The following is a 12,959-nucleotide window of genomic DNA, read 5'->3' as shown; positions in this document are numbered from 1 at the left end:
TTGAGAAGACTTTCCTAATTCTGTTTCTCTCTTACTTAGAATAGAATACCATGAAGTTTGGTCACACATTCACGTTTTCATATTAACCAGCCCGGCAAGCCTTATCACAGTGAGACACCACAGACGCGAAATTGCCACACAAATTGTCGTCGTTCATGGAATGAAAATGTGAGGCTTGTATGACGAATGTGTTGTAGGTAGATGCAGTCGATTGCAATTTGACTTTACCCTTTGAGAATCAGTCTTGACTGAAAGCAACAGTGGCAAGATCCAATCATTGACTCCAGACACCTTGTAATAAACAATAATATATATATATATATATAGGTGTTATTTTTGATACAAATTTGTAGCATCCAGAAAAATATACCAATCAATAGCTATCCCAATAATTTGCCTGAGAAGCGTTATCAATTCCCTTCTTCTAAGAGATCATGATTTGTCAGTGTATCCAGGGACCATCTTCTCGCTATCTCGCTTCATTCTTTTAATGGAGGATGTCGAACACCACAATTCGCTCTGTAGTCTCTGCATGCTACCCTCACACTTCAACTTAAACGAAGGAGCTGATAAGAGGAAAATAGGTTAAGACACGTTCAATAAATCAATTAGAAAGCTGAACAGCATCCTTGTCGAAGACTTTGCAAAGGACGTGAAGTTACATAGAATTTCAAGGGTATCGAAAAAAACCCCACAGGGTAATATATATTCCGGTAGTAGGTTACGTCTTTCAGGAAAAATTAATGATTTCTAAGGTTCCAATACGTAGATGAAGACAAGGCCGTATGTGAATGTATCAAAAACCGACGATTTTTTCTACTATTCATTCATTCATTCATTCATTCTATCTTTTACCTACCTACCTACCTAACTTCCTACCTACCTACCTACCTACCTACCTACCTACCTACCTACCTACTTACCTACTTACCTACCTACCTACCTACCTACCTACCTACCTACCTACCTATCTTCCTACCTGTCTGTCTGTCTGTCTACCTGTCTGTCTGATACATATATACTATCTCTAGCAAAATGTGTATCTATCAATCCATCAATCTACCAATCCATTTGTCTGTATGTATATTATTCAAGCTATGTACCTCATTTAAATGAATTGATCTATTTTATTCAGACAGATAGAGACACAGATAGACAAACAGACATATCTATATTTATGTACGTGACATTTTGGAAGGGGAGAACCATATACATTGAATAAGAGAGACATACCAGTGCCTCGTAGTTTTGTTGGTGACTTTAACATGTGTATATGACAAGTAAACACGGCTTTTACTCTCAAGTAAAAGTGGTTTATCTCTGTTTGCATTATGGGATTAATCGTCATCAGTTGCACGTTTAGTCTCTTAAAAGGCGTTCATTGACACAGAAAATTGATAAAGGCGTTTTAGCTTTTGCGAAGATTTTAGTTGAAGCTTATATGTCAAGTTTAATTTCTTTATATAGTGTTTTTCTATTATCAGCAGGAAAAACGAAAAGTTATCCCATGTTGGTTTTCTCTGAAAATCTAAAATAGCTTTGTCACAACGACATAGTTGAAATGCTCATTAGTTTTTTTCCAGAAATATTGTAATGTATGAAATGTACACTTCTCGTCTGAAAACCACTTGTCTCGAATCTCTCGTGTGGTCTGTTTTACGTCAAAAAGTAAAAGCAGAATCGCGCGATAAGATTGTATATTTGGAAAAAAACAATAATAAATCTAAACTTCCTCCTTGATGCTTACTGAAGTATAATTACGACAATTCTCTCGTGAGCAGAGGTCATCGAGAGATAAAATAATGTATTCTAAATGGTACCCGTGGGGTTTGGGATGAATTTTACGGCCAATGATGATAAGCCTGCCTGTGTACGGAAGCGTGATATTGACGCAAGAAAGACGTTAGCAAAACGACCGACATGATTGTCTTTTAAGAAATCACAGACGCTCAGAAGACTTTGATGGAATGCCTACTGCTACATTGATACACAAGGATCACCGATGAGCCCTCTAGATTCTTTATCTCACGCTCGCTCTATATTGGCAATCTCGTCACTTGTACAGTGCATGGCATACGCGGCAGGAAGCTATCCCACGTGACTAAAATCTAGGATGCATATTTCAGAGATGTTGCTGAAATCCGCTCGGCATGCGCCATTATAGAGCTCGCAGAGGCTTTCTCAGATTCGATTGTGTGCTCTGTTCCACGTAAATAATTCTCGTGGTTAGAAGATGTGTGATATCCAAACAGATCCTGCTTTGTTTGTCAAGTTCGCGGAGGAATAGACGGTCAAAGTAGAAAAATAAGAAAGTAATAGGGCTATTTAAAAGTCAAAATCCATGACCGAAGCATGTGAAAACAGTAAAACTTCGCACTTCCTTCAGCCCTCGAAGATAGAGGAAACCCACCAAATTAGCCCACTTTGAGCAAATCAAGACCTATTGCTGTTACTTTCTCGTTGATTACGATTAGTAGCTGAAAGAAACCTTCTTCCGCCAGAGTTATAGACTGACATTAAAGGTCATTATACCTCCCTCTCAAATACTCCCCAACGATTGCATAGAAATCCCCGACGGCTATTTTGCACTTATTGCGAGAAGGAAACTCCATTGAGACAGTTAAAAGACCGACTTCACCTACTTTCCGTGTTTTCTACCGAAGATCACTTCCGTCTGATAAAGGGACACTGCAGAAGTTTTGTTCTGGAGAGGTTACGTCAGTGAATTGTATCGTATTATCTGAGGCCAGATTAATGCGATGTTATCGTGTCTGAGCATATGCATTTTTAACGGAGATGCGTAAAGGATGAGCATCCGAGAGCTGCGTATTGACTTAAAACGTGGAATTTACTTTTCCCAGAGACACATGCGCAATCTTCATAATCCATCATATGTCTTGTTCTTCACGTTGGGTACTCTCCAACTTCACCTTGGCTACTGTCAACGTCGATTTCGATAGTTTACATTCCAGAGTTTCACCTGATTTTAAGTGGACTACAAATGTTCGTCTGTATTATTGGAAGGCTTGTCTGATGACTGATTCTGAAATCCACGTGCAGAATCAGCAATTAATCGAACTGTTTAATTTTAAGTCATTTTTATATCCTATAGTTCTGCACCGTGCCGTTCAGCCATCCTATACTTAGTTTACAAAACAAAACAAAGTTATAAAACCTAAAAATGAGTTAGACCAAAACATATAATGACCCCAACATCGTAGATTAATGTTGTTTGTCAAACTCAGAGTGATCAAAACATCAAAACATGCATAACAACAATTTTCCTTATTTGTAATTCAGAACGACATGTTTGGTTTACATCAATCGTAATTACCTCAAATTAAATAACCAGATATTATCACACTATCCTGTAATTAGCATGCAACCTTGTTAGTATATCTTATGTCTAGTGTTTCACGTCATCATCAGTGATTCTATACATTACGACTGACTAGCTGCAGGCATCTTGCCGAAAAAGTTCCCTTAGCAGGATACATTCTGACAGGGCACATACACGTGTTCCATATGTAGGGCCGTGTTTGTGAAAGCGAGCAACTGCTCAAACATCATTATTCTTTAAAGAGGAAATTCGAACTCGGGTACTGAGCACGCCCATGTTCATACTTGTCATATGGTCTACCACATACAAGAAAGGAAGTCATGATAGTTCACACGGTGTTTGTGTTCGCACAGTTGTGTATCGGCAGCATTTTGAGTATTTGCTATCATCAATTAAAACAGAAAGACATGTCATACCTCTTTTTTGATTTAATGAAGCTTTTTGGTGAATTCAAAGCTTATTTATGGTAGCTCATGAGGTAAACGCTGACATGCTGTCTTTCCAGCTCGACTTTGAAATCAACGTTTCACGGCAAATAAATTGATGCTTTTTGAGTCCACGTTGTCCAAGAATACAAACGCCAAAAGCCTCCTACTTCTGGTCCGGACAGGGTGTTCCTTCAACCCGCCGGGCAAACTTACAAAAAGGTATCTGCTTACATGATGAAAACAAGTTTAAGGTCGGCTGGTTTGCTAATGAGAAGGTCGGGTTAGGGGAGACGCACATCCGACAGTGTTTTCTGTGTGATGCATCGATGCCCTCAAGATTCTCCCGAGATTCTCCTATCTTTCATATCATTATACTTTCCAAAATTCTCCGAAGCTATTCAAGAAGGCCTTCAGGATAGCAGTGGCGTTTTGCATATCTATTATCATGAATTCTCATTCCCAATGTTGAACTCAGTAGAATGAGCTTCATTTCACAGCCATGTCATAGCCATGTCTGTTTCGCGGTCATTACTGTACCTGAACGAAGAACTTTCCTTATACACATGTTAAGTTAGGGAAAGTCTTACAAAGTCACTTATGACCTCTTTCGTAAATTAAGGAAAAAAGGTATCCAAATGTCAAAAAACTTCATGCCAGCTGGTTAAGGAAACGATCAGTGCTTTAGCATTTCAGTCGACTTTTCAGTAACATCCAATCGGTCAATGTCATAAAACAGTTGCCTCACCTTTGCAGCATACGGATCGCAGTGGGTTACCTTAGAGCATCGAAAATCATTTCTTTTTATTTGTGCTCACTTTGTGTCGCCAGCACCTCTGTCGCGAAGCAACTGACTCTGACTCGGGGTTAAAACATTTATTATGATGTCTCTCATTGAACACGATTTAAATGAACTATTCTTGACTTTTATCCACTCTCAAAAATAAGAGGGCTAAATAGTAAAGGATCAAAATTACCTTTTTGAATTTTCGTTTGCCACTGTTTACTAAATAATTATTTAAGTAGGCCTGATTTGCAAGCAAAGCCTCCCCTGAACATTACAAAGCATGCATGCAGATCGATCTAAGCATCAAATTTCAAAAACAAAACAAAACAAAACAAATGAGCAATCTTTTTAATATTTTGAAATTTCTGGAAAAATATTTTGAAAACTAAAGCTAATGTTAGACATATATGACACTTCCTAACAGTATAGATTTTGCCTGACTCTTGAGACTGGAACTCCAAGTACCTTCAAAGAAAGGATTAAACTCTCTGCTAAGAATAGCTGCAAAACATTCAAATTGATGTGCTTCTGACACATGCTCATCTTCTGTTACGCCGTCGCATGAGTACTTCATTTAAATGTCTGGAGTTGAAGATGTATAATTTTAATCGGTTCGAAAAGCACTCAATACTGCGTAAAACAATCGTGTGTATACAGCAGCTTGCTACTTCAAGGTGATAACGTACTAAATCATAGGGATATATTGATGGCGCAAATACAGCAATCTGATTGGTCGAGACGTGATAATATCCGTGCTATATTGGCGATATAGCAAAGTTTGAACACGTGCGAGCTCTAAGCTAGAGAAAAAAATTCTTGTTTGACGTTTTCCGCCAGAATTTCAATATAATGTTCTGATATCATAACATCAATCAATCGCTTCTGCAACGGGTATACCTCTCGATTTGACCAGTTCACTTCATATATGCACTCGTTATAGCTGGAGCATATAGGTCTTGAACTGGTCAAATTCTCTTGGTATACCAGTCATTAAGGTTGTGTATTGCTTGTTGTATAATTGATGAAGAAAGATGGAACGTGCGTCTGATTTTTCGATCGATGGCAACACTAGCATACCAAACCCCTCGAATTCGAAATTGCCACACGTTGTAAAGAGATAAACTAGAGACATATAACTTTGATTAAAATGCTATCGACAGTAATAGATCATTAGAACTGCACTGCTACACATTTGAGAGAAGCACTGTAAACGTTTGATGCTGTTACAAATTAAACTTCCTTTAATACGAAAGACAGCTTTGTCAACGGCGCTCTTTGACATTTTACTTCATGGTGCTCACGATGTGCTTGTCGCTTATTGTCATACATCTATCTCCTCTTCGTACTATTACTTCTTGCGTGATTTGAGGACTCCTAGCGGCATATTCTTACTCTGTCATGCTATCCTCACCTGTTTATATTTGTCTTCAGCAGAATCTTGTACTATGTAAGAGTGTCATCTAAGCAGAAAACCTACTTTTCTGCACCTGTCCAGTAGTGTAGTTATGTTTGTACAGTCACATGTATAGAATCATTCTCCTTGCTATCTCAACGATTAAGAGGTTGCCATTAGACGCTTAATGTCCCTGCAGCAAAAGTGCGTGATAGTTCGGTCTTTTTATAAACAGTATGGAGGTGAACAGGAAACATAGAATTGTTATTCGTCAGGTATGACGACATCCTACTTGACCTAATTCGTCCATCATCAATTTTCATATCGCTGCTCCAACTAGGCCTGATTTGAGCATGGTTGTAAAAATTCCAACAATAATACCTACACTTTGGCTGTGAATGTATGATTTTCACTTCTCTCGATTCAACATATTTCAAGCGAAATCAACTTGTTTACCACCTTTCCAGATGTCATTGCCCTGTCCCGGGTTCAAGAAACCCTTCAAGATAGAAAACAACTCAGATTTGACAAAAAGCAATCAGACAGTTGCAATGTTTTAAACGGGTTTGCTTCAGAATCGTGTTTTCGTAGATATGCATCAAATATTTGAAAGACATTGCTGAATTTGTGATCAATTGGTGATACAATAATACCATCAGATTGACGTATATTGACAGTGTGAAACCAATCAAATAAGAATTTGAACTATGACCACAGATATAATGCGAAATGCATGCAAGGACTGTTATGTTTTGTTGTTGGGATGAATCTATTGGATCTTAGGAGGAAATAGTCAGTGAGAAAACATGTAAAATTGATTTCCCTCCTTCTAAGATGGGATATATTTTTTCTTGGAGTCAGCGAATGCGCATGCGTTTGTTTTCCAATTTCCAGTTACAAGTCATCTGAATGTATTTTGTAAGAGAAGCAAGGCCGAATTCTCGGCAAGTTTCACCCGGCTGATTGTATGATGTTTTCTATTTGACACAGCCCTCGTAACAATTAACGGTCTAAGGAAAGTCTCAATTGAAATCAAGAGATCTTTAAGTGTGTTTGCACATATTGAACATAGGTACATAGATATATACATAGATACATAGATAAATACATAGATACATAGATAGATACATACATACATACATACATACATACATAGATACATAGATACATACATACATACATACATACATACATACATACATACATACATACATACATACATACACAAGAGCGAGCTTAAGTATTTTTGTTTTTAAAAGTAACATTTCGATGTGTTGGTTTCTGTGCATCACGTAGAGATGTACATTTAGTGAATAGCGTTACATTATGTACTGATTCGGTATCTCAAATTTGTCGCTTGTAAATGTTATCAATCCGTTTGCTGTTTGTTACAGAAACGGAGTTAATGTCACCGATATTCATTAAACTCTAATCGATCTCCCATTGCGCATTTATCTTAAACTGTACTCTCTGACTTTGCAGGTTCCCGCTTTAACTACGGGAATATCTGCCTCCACGGATTTGTTGAGTAAAGTCTTCATCAAAGGTTAGTGATGTCGAAGAGCATTAGCGTGTAAATTGAGCGGAGCGACAACAAATTTGAAGTATGCTTGCATATAGTCTGCGAACTAAGAGGCAAATTTATGTGCTTTTTGTAGTTGAAAGAGGCTCTGAATCACTGAAAGGAAAAGCTAAGGATCAAAATGTGGATATTCTCTTTGCTTAAGACTTTACCAAGATTAAGTCGGCTGTTTTCTCTTTTCCAAAACTTAATCTTCTATGTCCACTACACGTACTCCTCCGTATCATATGATGTAAAGGATTGATAATTGGGCTTATGATGTCAACTAAAGCTCAAGAATAAAACACGCGTCAAGCAGACCCATAGAAACAGCATTCAGTGATCCTTGAAAGTATAATTCGGTCGTTGATTTGCTCCAAAATGTAGGCAATATCATTTCCTTTACTTCTCATTATTTGATGCATGCATGACACGCAAATCCTCAAATTTTATCTATATATGGCATTCTGTTTATGATATCGTTTGTTTTTTACAATCAGCCTCGAGAATTTAAACTTTTATTTCCCATTAAAAGGAATTACTTCTCGCTACAGTCACGAAACGTGGAAGAGAGGTTGCCGGAAGGGTTTGAAAATGACAAGAACGCTGAACAGAAATAAATATGAAAGCATCACCTCCAACACGGGTGTCCTACTCTTTACCAAGAGTTGGACATATCGTGAACATTGCTGCGTGCATGCAGCAATCATGTTATTCCTTTATATATTCTGGAATAATACATATCTGTCAATTTGATATCGGTAGTAATTATTAATATAGGTCGGTATATGATAGCACGGTCCCTTCACAATTGTGTAGGACTGTAACGAGACTAAATAATGAAAAGGATATTAAAGTATGTCGAGTCATCGGACTTTGGTTCCTTGATGAAATTGATATAACTATTCTCAAGCCATATACTACCAATTTGATATATTAACCTTGATTTAAGATATTTCGGTATCGAACCATTAGAATATAGCATACAGTTGGCGTGTATGTTGACCTTCGGCTCACAAAAACACCACACATATATCGTCTGTATTTCTCGTTTCCGTGCACCTGCGCATGGTAATTGCTAAGTAATTGGGATCAAAGGTCATGGATACGTTACGGTTGCTGAAATAGTTAAATTGGGAAGAAAATTATTGTAATCTATCCAACAAGCCAAAACAAATGCACCATCAGTAATTTCCGCAGAGTACTAACTTCCGCACTCGAAGACCCATGATAAATAGACGATACCTTTCACAACAAGCATTGCAAAGCATTGCAAAATAGTCCGTTCCTTCAATAGACATACATTCATATTTCTCGTGTTTTGTTTTTCCGAATGTCTACTGATTGCATTTAAAATTTCGGATATTCAACATGTTAACGAGCGTAATTGTTATTTGCAAGCGCGACGTAGTGACGAATCGATGAATATTGTAGAATGCCATTTATATCCTTACAACTTCAATAGGTTATCCGTATTGTGTGACCTTCCGACTAACAAGTATCCTTTCGACTGGAGCGAGATGAAGCTGCTTTGAATTTGACTAAACCCCACATCTCTTCTACGATGTAGTTCGCCAAGTTCCGACCTGGAATCTATGATCATAAATGACCATTTGATGTAGAGTTTAAAGTAATAAACGGCTAAACGACGCCAAATGACCCGATAGGAAAAACAACGATGTTGTTGTCTGTAATGGATATTTTTTCTCCCGATGAAATGTGTTTCAAGTAATTACTGTTGTCGCATTAAAATACTTCCAAGTATTCCAATTGAAAGACATTAAGTTCGTAATGACTTAATGGCTTAGTATATTGGTTTATTAGAAACGTACTTGTCACATGATTACCCCTTTCTAGGCATTTCAGTAACGCTAGGCATGCTTTTTAAAATACTCTCTAATTATCACATTGAATAATCTTGATTAGTATCAAAACTGCAGGACGTTTTCTTCAAAAAATACCCAAAGGTTCACTTAAAATAAACTTGATTTTAATCTGTGGAATTCTACAACTTACTCAAAGAGAGACCGCCTGAGTTATTTTTTGTTCACTATCTAACGGTAGGCTACTGAAAATGTTAAAAATCAGTCTGTGTTTTTAGTCCCCGCTGACGAAGTCCAGGGTGACTTAAAGTTGGGCTCCGTCCATGCGTCCGTCAGCCCACGAAGATATTTCAGTCATGCCTTGCTTACTTTCTTTCAAACTTGGCAAATGGATAATACACAGTAGCATACATATGTATGTCTATTCATTTTGTGATACGACCAAAATGGCCGCTGTGCAGCCATTTTTCTGAGAATTATTTTCACGTCCAGAGCCATTACTAAAAGATTCCTGGACTGATGTGTTTTAAACTTGGCAAAAAGACTACACATTATGACTTACATGCGCACGTCAAATTATAATCACAATTGCTATCCAATATGGCCGCCAGGCAGCCATTTTGCTCTGATTTTTCATGCTCACTTGATTACATTACGTATAAATGACCCGTAATATTTTTCATTATGACAACACTCAGTTGTTGTTGATCATGTGTTGAATTTAAACTTTAAATATATTGTATACACATATGTATTTTAGTGAAATGCATGTTTGTACCTTTACATGCTCATAATTACTGCAATTGCTACTTTTTATCTGAATTTCAATACCTAAAGTACTTTACTGCAATTCCATTTCCTATATAAAACCTAGGGAACCTGTCAAAATTAATCAATTTTGAGCTGTTTACAGGCATATTCAAGTGAACCCCGTTCACTTCACTTGGAACACAACGGCAGCTACTCTTGCAAGATTACATGTAATAACGCCCTCTGCGACCATTTAACTTGGAAAAAATGTCCACCAATACTTCAAAGGTACTTTCCTGAATTTCTATCCTGGGTCTATTTCTATTACATAACAATATTACCTTCAGGACGACAATGTCCTTATTGATTCTGACCATAAGACGAACCTACGGAAGAATATTTCACTCACCTGAGGGACCTTTGTGTGCGCCATAAAAGCCGATGACTCGTCCTAGGTCCTAGTTTTGATTCTGTAGCCTTCCACCATAGAAAGTAAGGCCGGTGTTTTTGCCTTGTCCTTTGTCTTGCCAGCAATGAAAACTGCCTGGCGAATTTCGGAGTGGGTCGCGTCTTCTCCCGTGCCAACAACACCAAGAGTTTCGGTTTCTTCTTGTGTTGAAGAGTTTGAGAGTTACATAGGTCTATAGCTTGTGCTACCATGTACGATTCTCATCCGTTGTGCATTTTGAAGCCTTCACTATATCAGGAATAAATGCAGATTTTCCGGGTGCTCCAGAGTCGGGACCTCTTTGGTTTTGTGTCTGACTGTCTTGTTTGCTTCATAGTTGTCTCGTACTTTGGGTGAATGACTGCGGATTTGCAGGCAGGTGATATATCGCACATAGCGGATCCAAGTGGGTCCTCCATCTAGCGTGTGTCGTGTTCCTAGTCAGCTGTTGTGGGGCCCTCCCTGCTTTCGAATTTTGGTTCAGCTCCCCCTTTCGACTCCTTTGACGTCCTGGTGTGGCCCGCCCCTTCAGGTTTGGGAGGGTTGATGGTGGATCTGTTTATACCATGACCATGGCTGGTAGTCCTGCACTGCTGGGTCATCTTCGCTGTCCTGCTTCAGTTAGGGTTAGTCCATCATGTGCTACTGTGGGGTTCACCAGAGGTGAGACCTCCCAGTACCCCAGGGGTTTTTTCTCAGATATTCCGGCTGCCCTCCTGGCCACATCCGTTGCGGTTGTCTCTACCACTAGAACAATCCAGGCACCTCCCTCCGACTTACTGGGAGCCCCTTGGTATGAGGGAAGGTAGGTACTATCCTTATCTGCTTCCAATCCCTCACTGTTTGACACCTTCAGCTTCTTTGTCCCCAGGGGCCGAAAGTAGCTCTGCCTCCCTTGCCTGGTCAGAGCACTCTCTTGTCAGGGAGAGTACACCTGATAAATCTTCCTTTCGAGAGGCTGTCAGGTGGGTCAAGGATATTTTGCCAATGGAAGAATGTCTGCCCACGGTGTCAGAGGTCTCCTTTAGTGATCTGCTTATGGCCTCTTCCGCTCATGTGGACAGATCAGCAGTAGAACATTTTTGCAGTTTGCCATTTATTTTTTGGTTAAAAGAATTCATTTACCAGACCACAGGGGAGGTGGTGGGCGCCATCCCTTTCAGGAGTTTTTCTTCCTCCCAGCTGTGATCATATCTAGAGGGTATGGGTAAACACATACACTTCGATGTTGTGTCCTCCCCTGTTTAGGTCCTTTGATTAGGCTTAAAGGGGATTTCTCACAATCTCCGCCCACCATCGATGATGTTGTGAAGCCTTTATTGAGTAATAAGGACGTGATGAAGTCATTCTCTTTTCACAGAGAGGGTTTTGCCAGACTGGATGCGGCCACTTGGCTGTTTTGCAGAACTGTAAATACCTCTTTTTCGCTCCTATTGGATTTTTCATGAGAGCTCGATTTTCTGCGCAACAAGTCTGCTGTTTCCTCAGTTGAGGACTCTGAGTTATGGCATCGTGTCATCCAGACTCTTTCTTGGGGCTGTAAAGATTTCACAGTTTCAGGTTGAGCACACCTACTGTATGACTGGCACTGAGATGTTCATGGTGCGGGATCATCTGCTTACAAACCTGCCTTTGGAAAGGAAGTAGCTCGGCTTGCTCCCCTGGCACGGTTCCCTTGTGTTCGATGGTCAGTTCAACTCCATTCTTAGGAAGAACGAGGAGTTGCTGTAGCAGAAACTTTCCATTTAGCAGTTCCAGGCCACTATGGCTGCCTCTCACGAACGGGCGAGTTCTGCACAGTCTTTGGTCGGCAAACCAGCCTCTGCCTCGGGTAAGGCGACTGGTAATTCTAAGAAGGTGAGACAGTACTTTCCGCGCAAGTCACATAGTCACAACACCAGGGATGAGAAAAGAAGGTGACTGCCCTTTGATACAAGAAGGAGGGGGTGACACCCACGTCAAGTGTCCTCAAATCCCACTGTCATTAGTGCAAGTGGGCGTTGTCTTTGGTATTTTGCCCACCAGTAGAAGCAAATTACCAATGACCCAGTGGTTCTAGATATTGTGTCCCATAAGGTTTGGTTGTATTTCCATGGCAACTGGCCATCGTTTGCCATGTCATTTCTCCAAAACACAGATCCATCCCCTCCTCTTTTGGATGCAGTCAATACCCTCCAGTCAAAAGGGACTATTCCGGCTGTACATACTCCGCATTCAATGATCGGTTTTTACAGCCACTTTTTCCTGATTCCCAAGAAATCAATCAGCTAGAAATCCATTGTAGACCTCTGCCATCTGAATTCTTACATCAGGATGGATGCTGTCCTTTGAATTCTATCTGGCACACTCTCCAGAAAAGGGAGTGGGCCATTACGATCTACGATGGACCTCAAGGATGCATATTTCCATTTGCCGATTCATCCTGATTTCAG

At 39.5% G+C, this 12,959-nt stretch overlaps 1 protein-coding gene across 1 annotated transcript in view; it reads left to right on the top strand.

The window, feature by feature from the left end:
- The window catches only part of LOC139119746 (growth hormone secretagogue receptor type 1-like), a 206,906-nt gene that overhangs the window by 114,202 nt on the left and 79,745 nt on the right, over positions 1–12,959 (top strand). Inside the window, exon 3 of the mRNA XM_070683622.1 lies at positions 7,428–7,491. The gene's annotated coding sequence lies outside the window, so the exon portion shown is untranslated. The remainder of the gene's footprint in view (positions 1–7,427; positions 7,492–12,959) is intronic.

Source organism: Ptychodera flava, chromosome 20, assembly GCF_041260155.1.
Source record: "Ptychodera flava strain L36383 chromosome 20, AS_Pfla_20210202, whole genome shotgun sequence".
Classification (NCBI taxonomy): Eukaryota; Metazoa; Hemichordata; class Enteropneusta; family Ptychoderidae; genus Ptychodera; species Ptychodera flava.
The sequence above is the reverse complement of the archived record's forward strand: the minus strand, read 5'-3'. Positions and strand labels throughout refer to the sequence as shown.